The 26,875-nt window shown below is 38.5% G+C and overlaps 2 protein-coding genes across 3 annotated transcripts in view; one reads left to right on the top strand and one right to left on the bottom strand.

Moving 5' to 3' along the window:
* The window catches only part of FILIP1L (filamin A interacting protein 1 like), a 294,870-nt gene extending 274,536 nt beyond the window's left edge, over positions 1–20,334 (bottom strand). Inside the window, exon 1 of the mRNA XM_023212020.2 lies at positions 19,879–20,334. The gene's annotated coding sequence lies outside the window, so the exon portion shown is untranslated. The remainder of the gene's footprint in view (positions 1–19,878) is intronic.
* CMSS1 (cms1 ribosomal small subunit homolog) overlaps positions 1–26,875 on the top strand; it is a 374,148-nt gene that overhangs the window by 289,587 nt on the left and 57,686 nt on the right. The window lies entirely within an intron of this gene.

The raw sequence follows: 26,875 nt of genomic DNA, 5'->3' as shown, positions 1-26,875 counted from the left end.
CCTGGCAATCACTACTCTGTTCTCCGCTTATATAATTTTGTCACTTCGAAAACAGTATATAAATAGAATCATACAACATGTAACCTTTTAGGATTGACTTTTTTTCACTTATTACTTAGCACAATTTTCTGAAGATTTATCTAGGACATCTGAGTTTTTTCTAGTTTTTGGCTATTACAGATAAAACCACCATAAAGATTTGTGTACAGGTTGTTGTGTGAACGTAAGTTTTCATTTCCCTGGGATGAATGCCCAGGAGTGCAGTTGCTGGGTTCATACGGTAGTTTTATAGAGTGACTGTACCAACTTACACTCCTACCAGCAATGTATGAGTGATCTAATTTCCCTGCATCCTTGCCAACATCTGGTGTCATCACTATTTTTTTTATTTTAGCAATTCTGATAGATGTGTAGTGATATTTCATTTTGATTTTCATTTTCATTTCCCTAGCAGTTAATGATGTGGGACATCTTTTCATCACTTGTCATCTGTATATCCACTTGGGTGAAATGCTGGCTCATGTCTTTTGCACATTTTCTAATTGAATTGATTGGATTGTTCTTTATTGTTAAGTTTTAAGAGTTCTTTATATTTTTTAAATGGTTGTCCTTTCTCACATATGTAGTTTGGTATATTTTCTCCCAGTATCAAGATATTATTTTCATTCCTTTAACAGGGTCTTTCATGGGGCAAAAGTCTTTTGTTTTGATACAGTCTAACTCACCAATTTTTTTTATGGATTATACTTTTGGTGTTAAGTATAAAAACCTCTGTGTCCAGGCCAAGATCCCAAAGATTTTCTCTTATTTTCTAAGAGTTTTAATTTTACATTTTACATTTAGCTTCATGATCCATTTTGAATTCATTTTTGTTTAAGGTGGTAGACTTGAGTTCGGATTCATTTTTTTCCTATGGATGTCCAATTTCTCCAGCACCATTTCTTGAAAAAGCTGCCTTTTTTTTTTTTTTTTCTTTTGAGACAGAGTCTCTCTCTGTCACCCAAGCTGGAGTGCAGTGGCGCAATCTCAGTTCACTGCAAGCTCTGCCTCCCAGGTTCACACCATTCTCCTGCCTCAGCCTCCTGAGTAGCTGGGACTACATGCACCCACCACCACACCCGGCAATTTTGTGTGTGTGTGTGTGTGTGTGTTTTAGTAGAGACGGGGTTTTATCGTATTATCCAGGATCGTCTTGATCTCCTGACCTCGTGATCCGTCCACCTCAGCCTCCCAAAGTGCTGGAATTACAGGCGTGAGCCACCGCACCTGGCCAAAAGCTATCTTTTGTTGGTTGAGTTGCTTTTGCACTGTTGTCAAAAACCAGGCAGGCATATTTGCATGGTCTGTTCATAGATTCTCTGTTCTTTTTCATTGATCTATGTGACTATCCCTTTACCAGTACATACAGTCTCGATTACTATAGTTAGTCTTGAAATAGGTACACTGATTCCTCCCACTTTCTCTTCTTTTTCAACACTGTTTTAGTTATTCTATTTACCTTTCCCTTTCCATATACATTTTAGGATCATCTTGCCTATATCTGCAAAAATCTTGCAGAGGTTTTAGTTGGAATTCCATTAATACTATATATCAATTAGGGGTAAATCGATGTATTTGCTATGTTAAGCATAGTTGGCCCTTCATACCCTTGGGTTCTGTATCCGTGAATTCAACCAACTACATATCAAGAATATTTTTTAAAAGACTATTTTAAAAAATTAAAAATAATACATATTTAAAACCAATATACTACAGTGAACTCATTTTTGACAAACATACCAAGAACATGCATTGAAGAAAGGACAGTCTCTCCAATAAATGGTGCTAGGAAAACTGGACATTTATATGCAGAAGAATGAAACTTGATCACTATCTCTTACCTAATACAAAAATTAAACCAAAATGGATTAAAGACTTAAATATAAGACTTCAGACTATGAAACTGAAACAGGAAAATGTTGAAGAAACTTTTCATGACATTGGTCTGGGCAAAAATTTATTGAGCAATACCCCACCAGCATAGGCAACCAAAGCAAAAATGGACAAATGGGATCACATCAACTTGAAAAGCTTCTGCACAGCAAAGGAAACAATCAACAAAGTGAAGATAAACCCACAGAATGGGAGAAAATATTTGCAAACTACCCATCTGACAATGGATTAATAACCACAGTATATAAGGAGCTCAAACAACTACATAAGAAAAAGTTGAATAATCCAATTTTAAAAATAGGCATAAGATTTGAATAGACATTTCTCAAAAGAAGACATACAGATGACAAACAGGCATATGAAAAGGTACTCAAAATCATTGATCATCAGAAAACTGCACATCAAAACTGTAGTGCGATATCATCTTACCCCAGTTAAAATGACTTATCCAAAAGACAGGCTGGAAAGGATGTGGAGAAAAGGGAACTCTCACACACTGCTGGTGGGAATGAAAATTGGTACAGCCACTGTGGACAACAGTTGGGAGGTTCCTCAGACAACTAAAACTAGGACTACCATATGATCCAGCAATCCCACTACTAGGTACATACCCAAAAGAAATGAAATCAGTATAGCAAAGAAAGATCTATACTCCCATGTTCATTGCAGCACTGTTCACAATCGCCAAGATTTGGAAGCAACCTAAGGTCCATCAACAGATGAATAGATAAAGAAAATGTGGTACTTACACACAATGGATACTATTCAGCTATAAAAAATAATGAGATCCTATCATTTACAACAACATGGATGGAACTAGGGGTCATTATGTTAAGTGAAATAAGCCAGGCACAAAAAGACAAACATCACATGTTCTTACTTATTTGTAGGATGTAGAAATCAAAATAATTGAACACATGTTGATGGAGGGTCGAAGGATGGTTACCAGAGTCTGGGAAGGGTAGTAGGGGGTGGGGAGGAGATGGGGGTAGTTAAGGAATAAAAAAAAAAAAAAATAGAAAGAATGAATAACACCTAGTATTTGATAGCACAACAGAGTGACTATAGTCAAAATAATTTAATTGTACATTTCTAAATAACTAAAAGCATAATTGGATTGTTTATAACACAAAGCATAAATTCTTGAGGGAATGGATACCTTATTTCCCATGATGTGATTATTATACATTGCTTTCCTGTATCCAAATATCTCATATACCCCATAAATATATACACCTACTATGTACCCACAGAAAGTAAAAATAAAAAAATTTTTAATGAAAGCCAATACAGTATAACAACTATTTACATAGCATTTATATTGCATCACAGGGGCTCCCAACCCCTGGGCCACAGATCATACCAGTCTGTGGCCTGTTAGGAACTGGGCCACAAAGCAGGAGGTGAACAGCAGGCAAGCCAGCATTACTGTCATTACTCCGCTTCCTGTCAGATCAGCCGCATTAGATTATCATAAGAGCACGAAACCTATTGTGAACTGCAGAACTGGACATGCAAGGGAACTAGGTTACATGCTCCTTATGAGAAAGACTCTAATTCCAGATGCCCTGCAATGAACCGTTTCATCCCCAAACCACCAACCACCCCATCCGTGGAAAAATTGTCTTCCACAAAACCAGTCCCTGCTGCCTAAAAGGTTGGGAACCACTGTTGTATTAGATACTGTAAGTAATCTAGACATTTTTTAAAGGATGTAGGAAGATCTGCATGGATTATATGCAGATATTGTACTAGTTTATATCACTGACTTGAACATCCTCAGATTTTGGTATCTGAAAGGGAGTCCTTGGACCAGTCTTCTGTGGATATGGAGGGACAACCCAGTATTCCAATCCATGAACACAGTGTCTCTATTTTTAGATATTTGATGTCTTTCATGAGCATTTTGTAGTTTTCAGTATACAAGTCTATATATATACACGTTTTGTTGGATTTATGTCTAAAAGTGAGATTGCACTCTGTTTTTAAAGCTACTTATTTGTGAACATGTACATCATGAATATTTTCAAAACTATTAGGTTACTTTCAGCACCATTAATAGACTCTAATAATTAGTTCTGGATTTGAATATTCTTCATTATTCAGCAAACATCACAAAGACTACTTGGTTATTAAATTTTTCCTAGCCCAGGATTAGGCTTCCATTTCAACAAAATATTCAGCTAGGATACTTGCTACCTTCTAAGTTGCAATGCCTTTGTTGCACTTTTTCTGAATAGCTTTGTGTAATATTTTTACTCAGCAGAAACTCTTACCATTTATTTTGTTGGTTTTTTTTAAATTTTATCAACAGTGGCATATCTGGCAAGGTGACAGTGATTTTTAATGTTTAGCTAGGCATAGTAATGGTACGTGCCACATTGCTATTTGAAAAATCTAGTAAAACAAGAATAGCAACAAGACCATAGGTCAGGGACTACTTTGACTCTTGGCTGTGCTGTAATTTGTTATTGCCAACCCACTGGAGTCTGTACTGCTTGCGACACAGCCGGCTGAAAGCGTCCCTGTGATCCTGTGATTCCCTCACCAGTTAGAAGATTCACATTTTATGACAGATAAAAAAACAAACTACACGGTACCTGTGTTGGTGATGATAAGCTTCAGTAGAAGGAGGCAACGAGATGTAAAGGAACAAGCACTGTGTTCTAGAGTGAAAAAACCTGTATTTGAATGCCATTTCCACCATTTAACCAGCTCTTTGACCTTAGGCCAGTTACTGAACTTCTTTCAGACAAACTTTCTCATCTGTAACATGACAACTAGAATGCCTACCTCACAGGATTCTTGGAATTAAATAAGTTAGTGTATTAAAGTATTCAGCATGGTACCAGGCAGATAGCAAGCACTCAAGAATTGTTAGCTATAGTTGACTGACTCTATAAGCTTTATTTGTATTATTCATAATTGACCTTTGGCTCTTGTTGCTAATCAATACCAGTACAGGCAATGAAGTTATTTTTGTGCATCTATTTCTTCCCTACTGGAGTATAATTACCTACAACCCTGAAAACTTTACATGCCTCAGTGTGTGGCATATCCATGCCTTCCAAAGAAGGTTGAATGTCATTGCCATATACAGAGGTGGGAACTCACCATGAAAACAAACCATTAGCAAGAATCTGTTTTTAAAAATAAACTAGAAAAATATTTTAGGGATCTCAAATGGCTTCCTTAAACTAGGAAAACATGTTTAAAGATTCCAACTGATAAGAAAGACTTTTCATTCATTGCCTGGAACTCGATACTTCTCAATTTGGGATTATAAATAATTCCAGTTAAGATGGTGCTGGATTCAGCCATGCATGGGATGTGGAGTAGAGTGGTTCCGGAAGCAGGTTTTTGCTTTCCCAATTGCAGAACTCTTCTTTATATATTAAAAGGGAGTTTTCAAATTTTTGCCAATGATCATTTTTCATTTGTAACCCAGAGGAATTTTGAACTGTCATTCTGCAGGCTTTTTCAGGAAGCTTACATGCAGGATTGAATTAATCAGAGAATACAGTATTGGATTTCTGCATTTTTTAGTTTTGAAATTGACTTAATGTGGGTAAAAGACTGAACATTTATCATCTTAGTACACACACTAGGAGCAATCAAATATAACATTACATAGTTCCTTTGAAAAGATACCAAGAGTCTCATATCGGTACACCCTTTAAAGCACAGAGATGCATAATCCTATCAGAATTATTCATATGTGCATTAAAAGGGTAAGCTATCATCTTTCCAAATTTTTTGATAAGATTTTGTAAGAAACAAGTATACAAGGGTAAGGAAGGTAGAGGAAGAAGAGAGCTGGTCTTGTAGTTAGGATGGTAGGAAAAGCCCCTGCCAGCCTCTAGGTGATATAAAATGTAAGTATTTATTGAGGTCTAATTATGTATCCTTAACTAAGTCATTTAACTTTCCTGAGCCTCATTTCCATATTTACACAGGGGAATTATAATAATGTTTCTGTCTTCCTAAGGTGATGAGCAAATAACATTATCTCTAGAAAACTATATAAATGTACCATGTTATTCATTCCATAAATATTTATTAAATACCCACTGTGTACCAGAACTGTCCTAGGGATAAGGTTAAAACCTCTCATAAGATATGTTCTGTAGCAGTGGGAACCTAACAGGCCACCAAGGAGAGCCAGACATTTGAACCACTTAAGTATGGTAAAGTATCATAAGTATGCAGAGGTAGAACATTCCAGGTGTGGTTATGGAACTGAGTTGCTGAGAGTGGGCAGAGGGTTTTGGAGTTGAATTCTGAAGTCACAATGTTGTAAAGATCATCCATGTTCAAGCTGAGACAAACCACAACTGGGAGGGAATTAGGAGGGAAAAAGAAAAAAGTTTGACCCAGTTGTTGAAGTCCTTATTAAATAAAGTGCAATGATGAGGAGTGGCCAGTAGGTGGCAGAACTGAGGAGTGGGCAAGTGTGGCGTGAGCCCTGAGAGCAGAGGTATTTTGATGACAAGAGAATGGAAAGGAATCGCCTGGAAGTCGCATGGTGGGCTAGGACAGTGCTGCCACTCAGATTTTGGTGTGTGGGCTCTTGGGGCACAAGTAGCCCTCTGTTGAGATGCTCAAGGGTTGTACACCCTGGGGAAAGGGTTGGACAGGAAATAGAACAGGACTTAGAATGAGCAGTCTGTGAAAAGGGTAAATGTAAGAGTCCCAAAATAGCAATATTTGTCATTTGTTGAACACGTATAATGTACCATGTACTATACTTGACTGTCTTATGCATTATAGTATTACCAGACCCTGCAAAGTAATTACTATCATCTGGATTTTACAGATTAGGTCATAAGGCACAGTGAGGCCATATGCATTTAAGGTACACAGCAAGTCCACATTTGAATCATTAAATCCAGTTCTGCCTGGCTGCAAAGCTGTGCTTTTGCATGGTTCCGCATGTCTTCAGAGAGATTCAGAGCACACCATGGGAAAGATTTGGAGGCAAGTCAGAGAGGAAGGGAAGAATCAGAGGGAAGAATGCAAAATTATACAGGAGTGAAAATACAGTAAGTGAGAGGACTGTTGACCCTTGAGACTTACATTTTTGCTGGTAGCTGAGAATGGCAAGATGATGAGAAATAGCATCACTGAGATATCTGGTGGAGTGTGAGACCTCGCAAGGTTAGTATTGCCTTGCTGTATATTCAGGTGAAGTGCTGTGGAGGAGGTGTCCTGGTGTCTTTTGAAGAGAATTCTTTCAGGCAGTTCATGAGGAAGATCAGCTTTTCCATTCCTGGTGGAGTGGATTCCTCCATTCCTGGTGGAGTGGTTGACCAAGATTTAGCTTCCTTGTGTGTTATGGGTCAGTTTTTTAGCCCAGGTATATAGAGAACAGAGAAGAAAGTCTTTGTGTGATGACACTGGCATCTCACTTGCATGCATGTAGGATAGCAGCCACCAGATTTTGAATACCTTGACCACTTTTGTACTTGGGGGCCTCTGGAGCTGGGTGTTACATACTGGAATTGTCATTAGACTATGGTGAAAAATAAACACATGTATTAGCCTCTCCTGAGTGGTGGTAACCAGTTACTTTCTGAGACAGCATTATACTGAGGCTGAGAAAGAATTCCAGGCACAGGTAATGTCCTACTTTCCTTTACTGAGGGACAGTTAATACTACAGCTAAAATGACAGCTCCCCACTGCCTATGAGGAGGAGTGCATAAGTGACTTCATTGACCGAGGACACAGACCAGGACCAGAGACTTTTGTGGGAAGAAGCTTCGGTATTTGGTGGGAGGAGCAGTCCAGCTCTGCAGGCAGGTAACAGTGACCTCAGGTAAAGTAGATCGGGTTAGAAGCAGCAAAGGCAACCGAAGAGACTCCCATAACCTTGCTTTCAGTGAAGTACTTCCATTGGAATTCTTGATTGTGGTCGAAATAAATATACCCTTCAAAGTAACACATGCACTGTCTGATCCAGTCCAACACAGGAGGGGCTGCGGTGTTAAGAGAATAGCTAAATATCCTTGGAAAAGGGATAATAAGGAAAGAGAAGTGAAAGTAGCCTAAGATGTTCACAGAAGAAATTGGGTCCTCATCAGTGTGATTTCTGCTTCTCCACAGGTGTGAAATCGCTCTTTTTTTCAAATCACTCCAGTACTTTATCTGTACCTCTGTTGTGACACTTTGCATATTCCATATTGTTTTATATTTTTTGTGTTCTTCCTACTTCCAATACCAAACTGATAATTCTTTGAAGGCAAGGATGATGCCAGGCTGCATTCTGTGTCCTCCGCCATGCTTTGCATTCAGCAGCTACTCCGTGTTTGACTAAATTCATGACCCCAGGGACACCGTGCTTCCTCTGGGTTTGTTCATTTACTTGGCTATGAAAGACAATAATTTGCAAAGCCAACTTTCTCCTTTTCTGAGGTCAGTGACTAAATTATATTAAAAGTATTTTGCAGTGCTATAAGTATATAGGAGAGAGGTTTTCTGTTTAGGGAATGTTGCTAAGCCCTCGCATCAAAAATAGCCTTTCCATCTACCACCAAGTTCTGCCAGGGCGGAGCAGATTGGCAAGAACAGTTCAAAGGAAAAAGCAATGTAATGCCCGCTGCTCATGGCATTACAGGTGCCAGTGGAGGAAAAGTGTGAGGTTGAGGCTTGGAAGGCTGAGTGCTGTAAAAATGAAGCAGACCGACTGTGGGGGCAGAGATCTAGTGTTTGTGAAAGACCTTCCCTGCCTTTTGTATATTTCTGTGCACCCTTTGATTGTAGGCCAAGAGTCTTTAATAAGAAACTGGTGATTTGAAGCCTCCCCACATAAGCAGACCAAGCAGCTTTTTGAAAGGAGCCTACTCAGACCATGGAGAAGGCAGCAGCTCACAATGGCAGCAAGAGCTATGGGACAGCGAGAGTCAGCCAGAAGCACACGTGCAGAACCCGAAGTCTTGAGCACAGCAGGAAGTTGGGCAAAGCTGCTCCATTCTGAAGGTTATTATGGCCCCACTGGGGGCTGCCACACAAGTATTGGCATGAAAGCAAACCAGTGATGGGATAACTGTTTTAATATTTGCAAAATCTACTCTAGGTGTGAGCTCCTTTATGTGACTGAAGATCTAGAGTCTTTAGGAGTTTGTTCCTCAAAACTTGAATCAAGTTTTTTCTAGGCAAGTTGGAAGCACGTATTGGGCAGGTAACAACAACCGTTCTTCATGTTGAGCAAAAAGGAGGTGTGGGCAGTTAAGGGCCAAAGTTGAGATGGAGGAGAGAATATTGGTTGCCAGCACTGTGCTGTATTAGAAGCCTTTCCAGCAGCTATTACAAACTGCCCCTAGGAAATTCAAACAAGAAAACCTTTGGGTTTCACTTCACTGGCCTTGCAATAAACATGTTTGCTCAAATAACAAATTGTTGCATTAAGATAGATCTGTCTGTGTTGTCCCAAAGAAAAGAGTGTATGCCCTGTGTGTTGGCAGGATTATCAATGAACAGCTGATATTTATGTAAATATCAGCCTTATTAATAAGAATCATGAGCACGGGTCTGCCAAGGTTCCTGACAGCTTGCTTAATCAGCCGCATTAACTCAGAGGTTTTCAGTTATTAGAAGTGTCCTCTTACATGCCTTATTTGCTTAAAGGCCCAGGGGCCTGTCACCAAATTGGGGCCTCTAGCCATCCACTGAGGAGAGATGGCTTTCATTTCTCTGAAATGAAGACAATCGCTGTCTGTATGTGTTTGGGTTGGAGAGCACAGATAAGTGTCCTCTCCAACACATTTGCATCTCCAATACTGTACAATGAGAGTGGCCCTCTCTCACCCCCACCTCCATTGCCAGTCATGCCAAGTTACAGGGTAGGGGCTGCAAAGAAGCTTGCTCAGGCAAAGCATCTGGATGGACTGACTGGTAGGAGTCCCCTTTGCTGGATGGCTCACCCTGACCTCTGCCTGAAGCTGGAATCAAGACCAAGATGACATAGCTGTGGTCACACAAAGCTTGTTAACTACATCAATTGTCTTTGTTTATTCAATAACTCTGAGCTACACTTATTTTTTAATAAGAAATGTGAACCACACTTTGTTTGAGATACTCCAGAAAGATGTAGCAATGTGGTTACCGTTTTATAAACTTTTAAATAAAACTGTTAGCAGTTCACAACTTTGTTTAAAGAACAATGGCTTGGAACATAGGCCTGTGTTCCCAAGACCCAGAGGACAGTGACCAAGGCAGAGAAGAACCCAGTACAGATCCGGCTGACCAAGGCCTGCTTTGCATGCCCAGGAATCTACAAGTTAAGCTCAAGAGCCTTTTCCTGTTTTGCAGGAGAAGCAGTGAATTTGACCCCATTGCTTTGGTGATTTGCACTGATGTTCTCAGCTTGTTAGCTTTCATCAAGAAAAACTTTCATCAAAAGAAACTCAGAAAAAGCAGGGATGAAAACAGTCACCCCTGTTATTTTCCCTTACCCCCAAAACTGGCTGAGAATCACCATTTATAGCTTAGCTAGCTCAATATCTAGCTATTGCCATCCTTGTTTCTTCACTTCCATGTTTTTTTACCTCTATAGTTTATTCTCCCTATAACAGCGAAAACCTCACCTATGCTTTAACTCTAATCTTTCTGTAAAAGTATCTGCCTTTATTTAACTTTCTGCTCATGGCATGATTTATGTATATAAGAGTCTTCATTTACAGATTGTTTCTTTTACTATACTTAGGTGTAGCTATTGTTCTCTTGGCCTAGTCTTGGAAAGGGTGTTCACAAGTAAGCATTGTTTAAGTCTCATACACTTTCCTCTAACAGCATACAAACATTTATGCCTATATAGATTTTTCTGGCCTGTTGACAAGGCTGATTTAGTAGATAATGTATTCTCCTACCAGAGCTTAAAGTTGAAATAACCTATAATACTGATTTGGGAGTGGCAACATTTGGTTCATAAGTACTCAGGAAAGACATGAGAAATAGGAATTTAGACTAGTAATATCTTTTTAGACACATGTTTCTCACAACTCAGTTTAGCTCCCTGGAGGGCATTTCTTTTGGATCGACTACAATTCATATCTAACAATTTCATAGCTTACAAGTAAGACTATTATTAAAATGTTAACTAATTCTGGGGCAAAAGGGACTTCCAGGAAGGTTCAGTAATCATTGAACAGGTTGGTTAAAGGGCTATAAGATTAACCGAAAACATAGCACTTCTCATGTACCCTTTAAGCAGAATTGACAAAGTATTTCCTAGAGATTAATGACAGTCTGAGTTAATAGGCTGAGGGAAGGTCATTAATCCTTACACAAAGGTAGTCTGGAAAGTAGAAATGAAAAACAACTGGTAGGTCAAGCTGATGCAATCCCAGGAGACATTTTCAGAAGCCCATGCTTATTACTGTTGTCACTCTCCTTCTCCACATGGCATGCTTCATACTCAGGCTGTTCACCTCCTGGGATGCAAGTAGTTTTTTGAAAGGAGCTTATAAGTTCTCCTTTTATCAAACAAAAATTTTTTTTTAATCAACGAGCTTTCTTTTCTCACTTCAAACTTAGAAACATCATCCTGGAAGTCATTCAAATCATGTAGCTTCTCACCATCAGAGAGTGTGGACAGAAAGTTGTGCCTAGGAGTCTAGAAGTCAAGGCAGTCAGATTATACCTCCTAGGGGTTTCAATTAGATAAAATATCCATATGTGCTGTGTATAGCATATGAAGAAAATATGAAATTACTGTCAATAGTAGACTAGGATTGATGGAACAATCAGATACAGATACCACATAGTAAATCAGAAGAGGTTGACTTATCAAACGGACACAGCAACAAGTTAGTACAGTCAGGATACCATTCTAAGCAGAGGTGCAAGCTTCCAGCTGTGGAATACTCTCCAGGGATTTACGCTTGCAGATGATAATGTCAGACTGAAAGCTCGGTCCTCTTCCAGGCCAGCCTAGGCATGACTGATTCTACATGTAACCTAATCTGGATCTGTTCCAAGGACCCCCCTCCCCCCATCTAGCCAGATTTATTAATCTCAGGATTATGCAAGATATATTTTGGCCTCAGGGGCAAGAAGGACTCCAGAAGAAATGGGGGTAATTGTGGCAGACGATCTGGAGCCACCCATCTGGAACCTGCACCAAGAAACCCCACTTTGACTCTTTACCCAAAGAAAGATTGAGAGCTGGAGAATGATTTCTTAGTTGAAAAAGATCTGCCTTCATGTATGGGCATCATTTTCTCTAACTGTGTGTCCCTGGTAAGGGCTGTAGGATCCAGAAGCATGTGCATGCTTACCTGGCCTAGAGCATGTTGCTCACCTTCTTGCTATAAATGTAAGCTTCCTTTTGAATGCGTTAGATGAGTTATACCCCATCTGATTCACTCAAATGGTGTCTGACTGGTAGTTGTACTACTCCTAACCTAATGCTCTGATCCCTGTAGTATGTTTTCATACGTCTGGAAAATTGAAGATGCCAGAGGTTATATTGCTGCTTTTTAAAAATATGCAGAAAGTTAATGAGATAACAGAAGTATGCTAAGGGAAACTCTGAGAAAAATGTTTTCTGGTCAGTAGATGAAGGGAGCCCCACTACAGTGGTGACTGGCATTTTGCCACCAGTGTGTATCTGATCTAAGTCTCAAAGAATAAATACTTGTGGATTTTGTTACACAGCCAAGAGATATAAATTTGGAGCTACCAGTTCAAAATGCTTAGTGCTGCAGGTACAGGTGAAAATCTTTATATTCTTCCATACAGTTAAAAAAAAATCCTGTTTTATATACAGATTAATTCCACTAGACCTAGCTGGACCTTTTGAGTTTCTTTACAACTGAAATTGCCTTTTAGAGAGGAACTATCCAGACGTAGATGGGAATATAATAGAATTCTGTGCTGAAGAAACTAGGTTATTTAGGTCATGATTGCAGTTTTATGATGCCATCTGGGAAAATGACGAAGTGCATGTGGGTTTTAAGTAAACTAAAGTTTTTCTCCCTTCAGTGAGCATTATAGCCTCTTTTGACACTTCGTTGGTAGAATTTCTGAACACTTTGTTTACTTTGAGAGTGGTGAATCCACGGGTGTGTCATGATTTGGATTGGAGCTTTCCTTCCACACATTTGGCAGGTATTTAATGCATTAGTACAGTCTTTCTGAAACTGACCTAACCACTTAACGATAGGCTAGTAAAACTTGCAGTCTTGTGAGTATAAATGCTGTCTTTTTAAATTAGGAAAGAACAAATAAAACCCTGTTGGAAATTCCTTGTTTTAAAAGGAGTAATTTAATGCTCTACTGTTAACATCTCCCAAGGTACTATTACATAAATAACTACTGCGATACAGGAAGAGTCATTTCCCATTCTGGAATAATTGGCACGTTTAGGAATTTCATTGTCTCCTCAGAATCCTCTGGACTGTGAGGCCAGAAATTAACACTTTTTTGATTATGGAACCTGCATTACATGATTTAAATGTTATGGTAGAAGATAGCAAGAGAATTAAAAAAAAAAAAAATTACTTGCTTAGGGCCAGAGAACCTCAGGGAAGGGAAAAGGACGTTTCTACCTTTTTAACATCGGTCAAGAAAATTTCTGTTTTACATTAATAATAAATTTTCTGGGATTTTTCTTAATTCCAAAATCATGAAATGAGGCATTTTAAATTCATACCTGTCCATGGATGTGTAGTCTAGAGCATTGGTTCTTAACTTAGGGGCCCAAAGAATATACATGATTCAAATGCCAGTTCCTTTTATTTCTAGATGACGTTTCTAGCCCATGGCTTCTTAATTTGGTTCAGGGAATCTAAAGTTTTGTGTTTGTGTGCAATCTAAGTAGGTCTTACAGCATTTATCAGCCTTTCAGAAGGAACTGACCACATTGTCAAGACTGATTTTTTTTTTTTTTTTATAGACCCAGTATATAGCACCATGGTGGGAGTTTTCTATATTAATGATAATGATAATAACAGCCTCTCATTATTGACCACTTATGTGCCACTAACTGTGCTTATTACTTATCAAGGCAGGTACAATTCTTATCTGCATTTTATGGCTGAGGAAACATGAGGCTTTAGCGGGTAACTTGTTGAGGAACACACAGAAATGGAATTAGAAGCCAGTTATGCCATCTGGGAAAATCTATGCCCTTAGGCATTAAACGCATTGTGGTACATTCTGGTTTTGACTCTGTTTTTGTTTGATATTCACGTATTCAATTCAAACAGTCCTCACTGTATTCTAGTGGTTGGGCATTGCTCTGTATCTAGATGCTACTGTGTTACAATTCCGAGATCAGCATTGGATTACAGGACCCACGACAGTGTCTGGCACTCGTTTGTTTGTTACATAACTAAGCAAATGAACAAATGTATGCCTCTTCCAAACATGGCTTGGGTCTTCTTTTGTGATACACCTCAGGCTCAGCACAGTGTGTGGTTGTGGTGGCTGTTGTTTTTGACAAATAGTATGCTTGCTATAATGTCTATCGGAATACTAAAATCAGATCATATTCCCTTGTAACTGTATATCTGTCAGAAGCCAGCAGCTTCTGACCAGTTTCGCAACATGACATTTGGAAGGCAGGTACTTGGAGTTTATTGCGTAGTTTTTGGTCCCATGGCTTTTTCAATGCAGTTTGACAGTCAGTATTATACAAGAACAGAGTTGAGTTTTCTGGGTTCTACAGGATGATCTTTTTTTTTTTTTTTTGAGACGGAGTCTCGCTCTGTCGCCCAGGCTGGAGTGCAGTGACCGGATCTCAGCTCACTGCAAGCTCCGCCTCCCGGGTTCACACCATTCTCCTGCCTCAGCCTCCCGAGTAGCTGGGACTACAGGCACCCGCCAACACGCCCGGCTAATTTTTTGTATTTTAGTAGAGACGGGGTTTCACCATGTTAGACAGGATGGTCTCGATCTCCTGACCTTGTGATCCGCCCGTCTCGGCCTCCCAAAGTGCTGGGATTACAGGCTTGAGCCACCGCGCCCGGCCAGGATGATCATTTTTAACTGTCTCTTAAAGACAACACCTATTTCTCTGCCACTAACTTTCTCAGGCCTCAATTCTTCATCTGTAAATCAAGATGATTGGACTCTATTAGTCATTTTTTAAGGGTTCTTTTTCTTTTGCATGTTTCAATATCCTAAAAATTTTTTTTCAATGAAAATCTGCAAGAATTCCATCCAACACCAAAGCAGAATACGCTGGTTGAAGTTTGAAGTGGGATTCTCTCAATATATAGAGCCACACAATAAGGTATGCTTTACATATCATAAAATTACCTCTTATATAGTGTACAATTCTGCAGATTTTGACAAGCTCATGCAATCACGTAACCACCATTATAGTTAAGACATAAAGCAGTTCCATCACCCAAGATGTTCCTGCTCACCCTTTTGTAGTCGGTTCCTTCCCTCAGTATCAGCTGTTGGCAACCACTGATGTGTTTTCTGTCCCTATAGTTTTTGGGGTTTTTTCCGACACTGTTGTATAAATGAACTCATTCAGGATGTAGCTTTTTGAGTCTGGGTTCTTACAGTTAGCATAATGCAATTGATTTCATCCATATTGTTGTGTGTTTCATTGGTATTGCTGAGTAATTCATAGTGTTGATATACTATAGTTTGATTATTCATTCACCAACTGAACGGCACTGGAGTTGTTTACAGGTTTTGGCAATTATGAATGAAGCCACTGTAAATATTGTTACCTAACATTCTAAGGTTAATGATATATAAGTTAGCTGCTAAAGTAGATTAAAAAGCATCAAACTCAGGAATCACTGAGGGAAGAGATAGGCACTGCAATCTGCATCTGCAAATGTTTCTTTTATGACCCCCCCCAGTGCCCCCCCAATCAAAGAATCCTTAGTAACTTCTCTACCCATACCCACTCTTCAAACTATTGGCAACCATTTTTGTTCTTGTTTGAAGAAGAAAGATTAGGAGATGTCATCTGAGATAGAACCAGCCCCAAGATAAATCAAGTCACTAATATACCCCTGGTGGCTTTGGGAATATAATATTTTTACATTGATTGGAAGGAAATGCAGTAATAAGTTTTAAAATTTGAACTACTAACTGCACCTGCTTAGAATCTAAAACTGAAGTGGAAAACCTAAGGCTTAACCCCACATGCTCCCTGATCAAATGCAAAGGTTCTTAAAATAGCTTCGTTTAGAGATGTAGTAGCAGCTGAAACAAGGAGTTGGTGTCCCTAGTCACAACCTGTCAGTTTAATATCATGGCTCAGAAGCAGCTGCCTCTGTATTTTTTTGTTTCAGGGCCAGGAACAGCAACTCTAAGGAGAAGCACAGAAGCAGCTTTATCTAGTTCGCTATCCTCCTCTGAATTCCAGTTTCCTAGTCAAGTGATTGTCCCTAGATCCATCATGAAGATACATGTCATCCATTTCAAGCCACAGATAGAGAAAAAAGTAGCTAAAAGCCTCCAATGAATTACAACAAACTTTAAATACATGTACAGGAAGTTCCAGGAAGAATGTAAAAAAAAAGAAAGAAAGTCGTGTATTTGCTTGGTCATAGCTAATAATAGACAGTACTAGCCATTTGGCTTAACTCTCAAAATCCATCAGAAAAACCTTCTCTGTTCACTGCTCTGCTCAGCTCTGTATAATTCTCCATTACCTGTGCTTACCATTTTTCCATGTAGAGTATTTTTTCTTGTGAGTTTTTCCTCTTACCTATGATAAACTGCTTCTTCACAACAGCCTACTTATGCTTGCACCAGAAGCAGGATCTGGACTGGGTGGACAATGGTCTGATCTGATGTGACAGTGTTTTATGTTGCTAGGCTGGTGGCACTAACCAGCAGTGTAAAATTCCATTTGCATTTTGCATGTAGGTGGATATACTAATATACTATACTGTTCCTGTCCTAAACAGTCACAAACTTTTAAAAATCTTGTCACTCAGAATAATTTTTTATTTCATTACAATAATATTAGGAGTCAGTTCAGAGCTTTACAGCCCAGTTTGCCATATTCTTCTTCATCATTCCACCCAAAAAGAAGAAGAAAAAGGTAGCAGCTTATATCTCTTTAAGCAACTAAACTGATTTTTGAAGGGCCAGAAGGAAAAACTCTAGGGTAAGGACCTAGAAGGGCAATGGAGGCAGGAAGAGGGTGGTGGGGGGAGGCATGAAACGTTCCTCTATCTGCATGGTTTCCTGTTTGCTAATACCATCACCCAAGGTATTTCAAACGATAGGTCAGGGCTAAGAGTACTCATGTTGAAAACACAGAATTTTTCTAGTTCTTTATTTAAGAGATTACCCCATGAGGCTGTGCATTGGAGAAAACATTAGCTGGGCTAGTCCTTTAAATATCTAAAACTTAGTTTATCCATCTGCTGAACAGGGAACGGTAATACCTGCCTTTCCTACAACATAGGGTCAAGTGAGTAATTGATAATGCGAGTTTCATACACAGTATAAAACACCTGGTAGGTATAAAATGACGTTGTAAGAAAAGTCTCCTCGACCAAGATGAGAAGCACAATAGGCCTGCTTTTTCACTGTGGGCCCCAGTGATTGACCGTCAGATTAAACAGAAAATCTTGCACTACTGTCAGATTTGAACCCTAGACTTCTAAGAGGCTATAATACAAATTTTCTTCTGTCTTCTTTAGAATTCCTGTCTGAGCCAATTCTGAAGAAGCAGACGGTATTAGTATGTGAGTTTTTTGTCTAACATCTATAGCTCGCACTGAAATGTCAACATCCCTCAAAGAAGGCTCAAGTATTTACACTCAAATGTGTTTTCCAATTCAATTATTTGATGCTGAGATGGTATCTAAAATTATCTCCATATCTATGTTGAACAACGTGCACAATATACAGATTCAGATCACTAGTAATCAGACTCTCTGTGCAGATTCCTACACTCAGGGCATCTGGAGACCATGTTTGCCTCATTCACTGTTATAGTCCCAGTAATCAGAACAGAGTAGGCATTCTAAATAGTTGATGAATGAATGAACAAATGAGCAAACAAACTAAGCTATTACTATAAAAGTGTTCCTCTAATATAACTAAACAAACTTATTGTGTGTTGCTGGTAGGCACTAGTTCTACCCTAAGGAAAATAAAAGCTACTAGCACTTTTTCTTTAAATGTTTTTCAAAGTAACATATTAGAAAGGTGAAGCGGGTATTATTACATTGGTAATGAAAATTTTGCTTTAGGTTAGGACATAGAATAATATGGTCTGTAATCGGGAGAAAAGAAGATAGAGCCCCTTACTTTTAGGTTTGTTGCGTCCTTGGACCTGCCTAACTCTTGACAAGTTGCAATGGCAGTCTCCTACAATAATGCTCTATTAAAGGCACCATCATTTTGATGGCACAATAAAATATCTTCATCTCCACTGCCAGCGCCACTACCTAAGACCAAGTCTTGACTAAATTTATTACTTAAATTTATTGCTAATTTATTGCTTAAATAAAGTTTAAGCAACAAAGACAAGTACACATGAACTTTAATAGAAGGTAAACTCTAAAAATAAATTGTCACTCACTTTTTAAATAATGCATGCTTTTCTTTGCTGCAGAACTTTTAGAGTATCTTTATATTGGTTAGTATAAGAACCCAAACCCCACATTGCTTTGGGAAATTACTTAGAAAATTCTCATTAGAGTAGACCTTAATTACCCAGGTGGAAGGAGCCCATGAATATTATTGCTGCCTTTAGAAATTTTTATTAACAAACAGCTCTTACAGTATTTATGCTGATTTTTAATTAAGCATAATGAGAGTTTCATAATAGTGTCAACTGATAAACATAGAGAAATATTTACTTGGAATATTTGGCTTTGGGAGATAGCAGATTGATAAATCAGAAAATGTCATCACAGGAAAAACATGTTTAACTGTAGCTAAAAGAACATTGCCGTAATTTCAATACATTCTCTAGTATTAACTACACCATGTTCTCCTTTATACAAATCTATTACACACGTGGAATATGGTAATGTAAACAGTGTATGTGTTGCACCTCTTCTATTCCTTCCTGAGATGTGAACAGCTAATGAATAAAGAAAGAGATGTAATCATTAATTGGTATGGAAAGAAAAAAGAATAACTGAATATGTCACAACCGTTTTAACTGAACACATATCCCTCTTCAATGGAGCTCCTATATACACAACTGTGCAGCCACCCTAAACATCGAATAATCCTCCCATTGAGGAGTATAGTGAGCAGAATTTTCTGTGATATCATTTGGCAGCAGCCTAGCATCATTTCCCATTTGTATCCAGATGTGATGTGCCCATGGATATCCAGTCATCTTCTGTGGGGTGTTACAGAACAAGCTCTTGATAGGTAACTCCCAAGATCTCTCAAAAACCTTACCTCAGAAACCTGCTTCTGTTCTCTGACTCTCATTCACTAAATCTTAACATCAACAGAAGGTAAACAAACAAAAGAAAAAAGATACAATCTAGTTGCCATTTGAAGATGTTAGTTTCTTCCACTCATCTTTCCATGAAAAGAGAATTCTTCCTCTGCAATTTAACCTATTCAGTATACTTCTCCATTTTCAACACATTGTGATGATTTTGACATGGCATATTGATCATTCACGTCAGCTTACAAAATCAAGCTACTAAGAAGGAAAGCATTTATCCAAACATACTTTTTCTTTAATCTTTGACTATTCATCTTACTCTTAACAGAATAACAATTTAAAGTTTCATTTTGGCTTTCCTTCATGTGTATCACTTTAGTAAAACTTACCTACTGTCAGGATAGTTCCTCTATTTTGCAAGCAACTCTTAGTCATTTTAGCCTAAAAGTCATCATCTGTCGTGAGCTCTTAATCATACTACATTCCCTTGCATAATATTCACAAGATCCTACTTCTGGAGAGTGGTGTTGGCCACTCCTAGCTGTTGAATAACACAGAAACATCCCATCTTCTCAGCAAGGATGAGGACACTTAGCTTACCGTGCAGGTACCTTTGTTGATCACGCCTGGTAGTTCCTTCTTCTCATCCCCGCCAAAATCCAACAGTGGAACCCAGGACCAACAACAGCGTTTTCTTCTTCTCTTTTTGGACACCCTCTCAGTTTTTGTTTTGTAGGCTTGAAAGCCACCGAGAGTTTGCACCCGGGGGCCAGTGATAGCTCTGCAAAGGAGAGGCAGTGGAGAGCCCAACAACAAGTGGGCCCAAACACTAAATATTGCCCTCTTTCCTCTCCGGGCAGTGTCCTTCATGCTCTGAAGACAGGCAGCCTTACCAAAACCCTTACCCCACAGCTTGCCAGTCTCTGTGGAAGAAAGGGTCTAACTGGACTGGGCTGCAGGATGAGGTGACCCAAAAGCCAGGAACCATCTGCCCAGAGCAGACAAGTAGAGGCACGCACAGGCTCCGTGAGCACGTCTGTGTGTGTGCGTGTGTGTGTGTGTGTGTGTGTTTGCATGTCTGTGCCCAGCAGCTGCTCTCCAGATTAGAAGACACCACTCTTTGGCCAGCAACTCTGAAACACCCTCTTGGGTAATTTTAAATTCCTGTGCACATCTTGGCTGAGAGTAGAAACTTCCCAGGCACAACCTGGGTCCCTTTCTTTGCTGTGTTGCTACCCCAGATATACTGTGGACCACAGACAGCAGTGCTAGCACCTGAGGAACAGATGCCCAGATGGACATTAAATTGCACCTCATTTTGTACCCTGCAGGCACGAACTGATGGAAGCCTTGTTTGAGATTTAAGTAACAAGGGCATGACCCCTTCTTTGACACCCATAACTCAAGGCACTGTAAACATTCGCTATTATTAACACTGTGTTGGACTCAAACTGGAATGCCTGCCTGTTCCATTTAGTGTCACAGGAGACATGAGGGCAAAGTGCTGAGGAAACTCTAGAGCAACATCAGAATGCATGGTGGTATGTTTATCATTTATTATTATTATTTGACATTTTGTTTTATATTATTCAAGTGTTAGGAAAAACTTCATGCTTTGGATTGCTAAAATTTGAAGCATCTAATTTTCTTTAAGTAGCATCACTTGTTCAGATTGAGGGGTTGGAGAGAAGGGAGGAGTTTGTTCATTTATTCAACAAATGTCTATTTCGGCATCCATTATGTATCAGATTATCTACCAGACATGCCTACCACCTGCCCAGTGCTCAAGTCATGCATTATCTAATTTAATCCTCACAGCATCCCTTTAAATTAGTCCTACTCCTGGTGATCAAATGAGAAAACCAAAGATCAGAATAATTTCATAACTTCCTAGGGTCTCACAAATGATAGATAGAAGACTGAGGATTCAAAATTGAATCTGAGTTACTCCAGAGCCCATGCTCTTTATTTTTAATTTTTAACATCAAAATAATTTCAGACTTATAGAAAAGATACAAGAATAACAAAGACTTTCTATATGCTCTTCACTCAGGTTCTCCAATGTTACTCATTTTACCACTGGTTGTATTCTCTCTCTCTGTCTTTCTCTCTCTCTCTCTCTCTCTCATCCTCCTTTCTACCCCTGTGAGTTTATTTTGGTGTGTGCATATATTTTTCTGAATTAATTTATATACTTTAGTGTGATTATCTTAAAAGTATAAGTATACTCTTCTACATAACCACAGTATAACAATTACATTCAGTAAATCAACTTTACTTTCTAATCCATAGATCCCATTCAGCTTTTCACCAAATGTCTCAATAATATCCTTTATAGAAAAAAAATGTTTTTTTCTTTTCGCCCACGATTATGTGTTGCATTTAGTTGTCTTGTCTCTACTTTCCTTCAATCTTGAACAGTTCTGTAGTTTTCCTTTTTTGTGTGTGACCTTCACATTTTTGAAGAGTACATTTTGTAGAATGTTCCTCAGTTTAGATTTGTGTGATGTTTCCTCATTGTAAGATTGACATTGTGTATTTTTGTGGCAGGAATACTACAGAAACAATGCTGTATTCTTCTTAATCATATCAGGAGTCACATAAATAGAGTTAGTCTTGTAATCAAACCCACTTGCTTAAGGTGATATCTATTAGATTTAGTCACTGTAAAATTACAGTTTTTCCTTTTGCAGTTAATAAATATTTTGTGGGGAGATACTTGGAGACTAGGTAAACATATTGCTCTTAAATAAACTTTCTTAGTGTGAAGAAGAACATTCCCTTCTCCCCGCTTATTTTTTTGTTTCTATCAACATGAGCTCATAAATTGCTGTTTTATTGAATGAGTTATAACTCACTAATATTATTATTTATTGTAATGCTCAAATGATCTCAGATGTGGCCCTCATGTTTTTCTGAGTACTTTCTTACCTTCTGGCAATAAAATGTTCCATAAGCATGTTGTACTTTCTCTGCCCAACTCTGGAATTAGCCATATCTTCAAGAAGACCTCCATCCATTATGGAAAATGGTATTTAGAAACCAAGATCTGGGGATTGTGTGAGCTCATTGCTTCCAGGCCCTTTCAGGTAATAGGCTAGGAAACACAGACACACACACACACGCCTATATCTATTGCTCTATTTATATTAAAGACTATGAGATCACACTGATAGCTCTATTTCCAGTCTAACACCATAGAGGCAATCTAGCTTTTAACCCTTTCCATACTTGTAACTCTCTTCCCCAACAGTGAGAATAAGGTGGTTTCTGTTATCTGTTATCCTCAGACTACTTATATATTTGCTCATTGCCCCTGTGGGTAAGGGCCCCTTTGGCCCTTAGTCTTTTTGGCCCCATCATCCCTGATTTCTCAAGGAAAAGGAAAGGAAGTAGTCAAAATTTTTTAAATAAAAAAGAAAAGGAAATGATGAGAGTAACAGTTTCATGTTCTTTCTATACCATAAAGTATCTGTGTCTTCATGGCAAGGTAGGTATTAGAAATCATCATGCAATCTCTGTGAAGGTGTAAAGATGTCATGGAAACAAAAGTTTATAAAGACTGAGGGAAGAGTTCAATTATTTATTCACATAAATAAATAATTGCCATGTGTCAGGCACACTGAAAGATAGACATAGCCCTTGTCCATGTGAACCTATAATCTAGTGGATTATTTTTATTATAGTTGCTATTTATTATGTCACACTTTGGCAACACTACATTAAGTACATTAAGCACTTTATTTATGTTATTTGATTTTAATTCAGACAGAAACCCTATGGGAGAAATAGTCTTTTTTTCCAACTTTACAAAAAACAGAACTGAGGTTTTGAAAGATTAAGTAATCCTTCCAACATCACTGAGCTAATTAGTAAGAGACTAGGATCTGCATTCAGTTTAGTCTGACTTCCAAGGCCCAACTCTAAACACTAGGGCTATGTGAGAAAAAAATAAGGTGGAATTATTCATCATGGTGGCATCCAGAAGGAATCATGATTTATGAACTCTTGAATGCAAACTCTCCTATAGAATTGTGCTATCCAGTACATTAACTACTAACCACATATGGTTATTAAGAGCCTAAAGTGTGGCTAATTCAAATGGATATATGCTGTAATCATGAAATACACAGATCTCAAAGACATTAGAAAACAACTAATGTAAAATATCTCAGTAATAATTTGTATATTGATTACAGGTTGAAATGATAACACTTTGGATATATTGGGTAAAACAGATACACTATTTTTTTTTTTTACCTTCACAATAGCCAAAAGGTGGAAACAACCCAAATGTCCATCAATGGACAGATAAACTGCAGTATATATATACACACAATGGAGTATTAGGCTTAAAGAAGATTGAAATTCTGATATATCCTACAATAGGGATGAACCATGAAGACATGTTAAGTGAAATAAATTAGGCACAAAAGGACAGATACTGTTATGATTCCACTTATATAAAGTACCCAGAATTGTCAAATTCATAGAAGTAGAAAGTAGAATAGGGTTATCAACAGCTGGTGGGAAGGAATGATGGGGAGAATAGTTTAATGGGTATAGAATTTCATTTGGGGATGATGGGAAAGTTCTGGAAATAGATAGTAGTGATGGTTGCATACCAGTGTAGTTGTACTTTATTTCACTGAATTGCACACATGAAAAGGGTTAAAATGATAATATGTTCTGTATATTTACTATGATTTGTAAAAATTGGTTTTACCATTTCTAGAAAATTTAACCTAACATACACGGCTTATATCTCTATTAGATAGCATTGCTATAGTATTGTATTATTAATACAGAAAAATTAGTTATTTCTTAAACTCTTCCCTTTTCACATGGCATATTTAAGAGCTTTTGAGATATTAAATGATCCTAAATTACACTTTTCACCTCTGATCAGTCAGCTTTGAAAGAGTTACAGGACAGCTTTTCACTTACAGTTGTATTAGTGACATAGACTTTTGAAATGAACTTTATGAAACACTAGCCATTTGTTGTTTTAATAGTTCATTTTCCAGTTGCAGAGTATCCATGCGGCCTCTGTTCAAGCACTAACATAATTGTCTCAGCCTATGTAGATCCTAAAATACAATTATCTTAAAATTCCATTGCAGTTTAAGCTTCCTTGGGTCTATGGGTTGATACTAGTTCATCAGTTAACTTTCAAAAGTTGACCCCTAGGACAGATACTCTTTCCCCTGCCTGTGGCCTTTCTGTCACAGCATCTACCCAAAATGGGCATCTGTATGGGGAGGAAATGAGGGACTGTATTGGACTGACTTATAGGTATCATCCTATAGATAACTGAAAGAATTATGAGTCCATAAGCAGAACACATTCTCTAAAGATGTCTCAGTCCCACCCGCTTAAAGGTGACCAAGCAACCAAGCAAAGAAGGGAAAAATCAAGAAAAACATTCCTAATCTTTTGGTGGTTGTGTTGTTGCTGTTTTTTTGTTTGTTTGTTTGTTTTGTTTTTTGTTGACTCTCTGAGCTTCAGTTTCCTCCTCTGTGAAGGTATTGCACTGAAAAAGATGTCTTAGTTCTATTTTAGTACTAATATTATGTGAGTCTGTGAATTAATAACTTTAAAATGATTCAGGAAAGCCTAATACTGTGCTTTTTGCTGCATTTTACAAACAATTATTACTGCACATATCTGCAAGGTGGTGACAGATATATATATTGCTAATTCTAGAAAATATGAGGTATAAATTAATTTGTCTATTTATTTTGTTTCTATGAATTATAAAGGAAAAGTGAATTCTTGTAGCAGAGCTAGATCACAGGACATAAGTTTCCCCCAGGCATGCCTACTTTTTCTTGACTCACATCCCAAATCCCATCCTTCCCACTGTCCCCTCTGTATTCTGGGTGGATCATGTAATCCTCCATAGTGCTCCCAAGGCACTCAGAGTTTAACCACACTTTACCCTCAATCCCATGTTACTGCAATTGCCAAGCATACTTGTCTCTCCCCCACTAATGGGAAGTTCTTGGAGTGCAGAGTGCACCTTCCACCTTTGCAGTTGCAGCCTCTGGCACATAGTCAATACACAACACATCATAGACTTGATGCATCTTTGAATGGATGAAGCATCTGACCTCTTTAGCCAAGTGAACAAAAGATGACAGTAGCAGCCCTAGAGGAAAGCAACTTCAGAACAGCATCTCACTGAGCTAGAAGGTAAAAAAATAAGAAAATTACACATATTAAACCAATTAGTCATTTTTCAATTCCAGGGTTGTAAACTTTTGTCCTAACAGACATTTTACTAACAGCAAAATTGACAGTTAGAATTCCACGTATTATCCTGTTCTTAATTTCCTTAAGAGTGGGATTATTTATATGTAAAAGTGAAAGGTCTGGATAATCTATAAAATAGAGAAATATCTCCAAGTTTACAGGTTTATTTAGGAACTGGTATAATGAGGGGAGCTTCTCTCTTCCTTTGATGCCTACCTATAGGCAGTGTTTAGGTATTAGACATTTTAGAGCATCATAGTTTTCTCAAGTGAAAATGATAATAAGAGGTTAACTTTTTTAAAAAATGAGGAAAACATATTCTTGACCTCTGAAAATTGTTGTTGCAAATAATCTGTACTCTCCAGTTTCCAGGGACTATCTCTTCATGTTCTTCAATAATGCCAAAATACCGGGTGACAGCTGTTTTAGCTCTAAGACATTCCTCGAGTGGCCTATTTTGATGTCATTATGTAATGCTTTTCTTTGGCATCGCTATCATCATTCGGTAGCCTTGTTGATATTTATCACTGCATCGCTTTCTTCCTTGTGTGCCCATATTACTTTTCCAAACAGGCACTGGTTCTCTGAAATGTAGAGAAAAAGAGAGGGAAGGGATAATTCTAGCAACATCTCAAATTGGACCGATGTCTTCTCCTTGGCTAAAAGGTTCCTTTTGAACAGGAAAATACACGAGTTAGAAGTCTTTTTCCCCTCTCAGCCTCCTTCTGTCTAAAAATGCTATTTCATTCTAATCCTGTTTTCTGTATTAATTGCACATCTTATAAAGAGGTATTACACCAACCATGCTAGGTGTGGCACCTAGCTTTGTGCTAGGTCTTCGTCCTTTAAAGACAAAATAAAATGTTGTCCCGTCTCTGTCACTCAGGAACTCATAGTCTAATAGGAGAGGCGGTATGAAATTCTCATTTTAATAGGCTAGGTGTTCTAACGTAGGGCTGAGTAGCCTGTTTTCTGAGTCTTCCTGAGGTGGAGGTCAGGGAGGCCTCACGGGGTGGGGGTGGGGATGCACCTATTTGAACTGGACACCTTGGGCAAGGAGCAGTAGGTTTCTGGCAGGAAAAGAGTAAGAAGGAGGGCATCCTAGGCAGAGGACACAGAGTCAACCCAGGCACCCTGGCAGGAAAGCGCAGGATGGCTTCAGCCCTGGCAGCTGCCCCTGTGCCTCAAGGACAGGGCTATGGCATCCAGCTTTGTACTCATGAAAATTGTGTGGCGCAGCTTTAAACTTTGATACTACTGCGTGCACTGTATTTGACATAAAGCCTTAGATAAACCACTTCAGTCACAGCTTCCCCAAAGTGATCCCTGAATTCAAGCAAAC

Source organism: Piliocolobus tephrosceles, chromosome 2 (genome assembly GCF_002776525.5).
Source record: "Piliocolobus tephrosceles isolate RC106 chromosome 2, ASM277652v3, whole genome shotgun sequence".
Taxonomy (NCBI): domain Eukaryota; kingdom Metazoa; phylum Chordata; class Mammalia; order Primates; family Cercopithecidae; genus Piliocolobus; species Piliocolobus tephrosceles.
The sequence above is the reverse complement of the archived record's forward strand: the minus strand, read 5'-3'. Positions and strand labels throughout refer to the sequence as shown.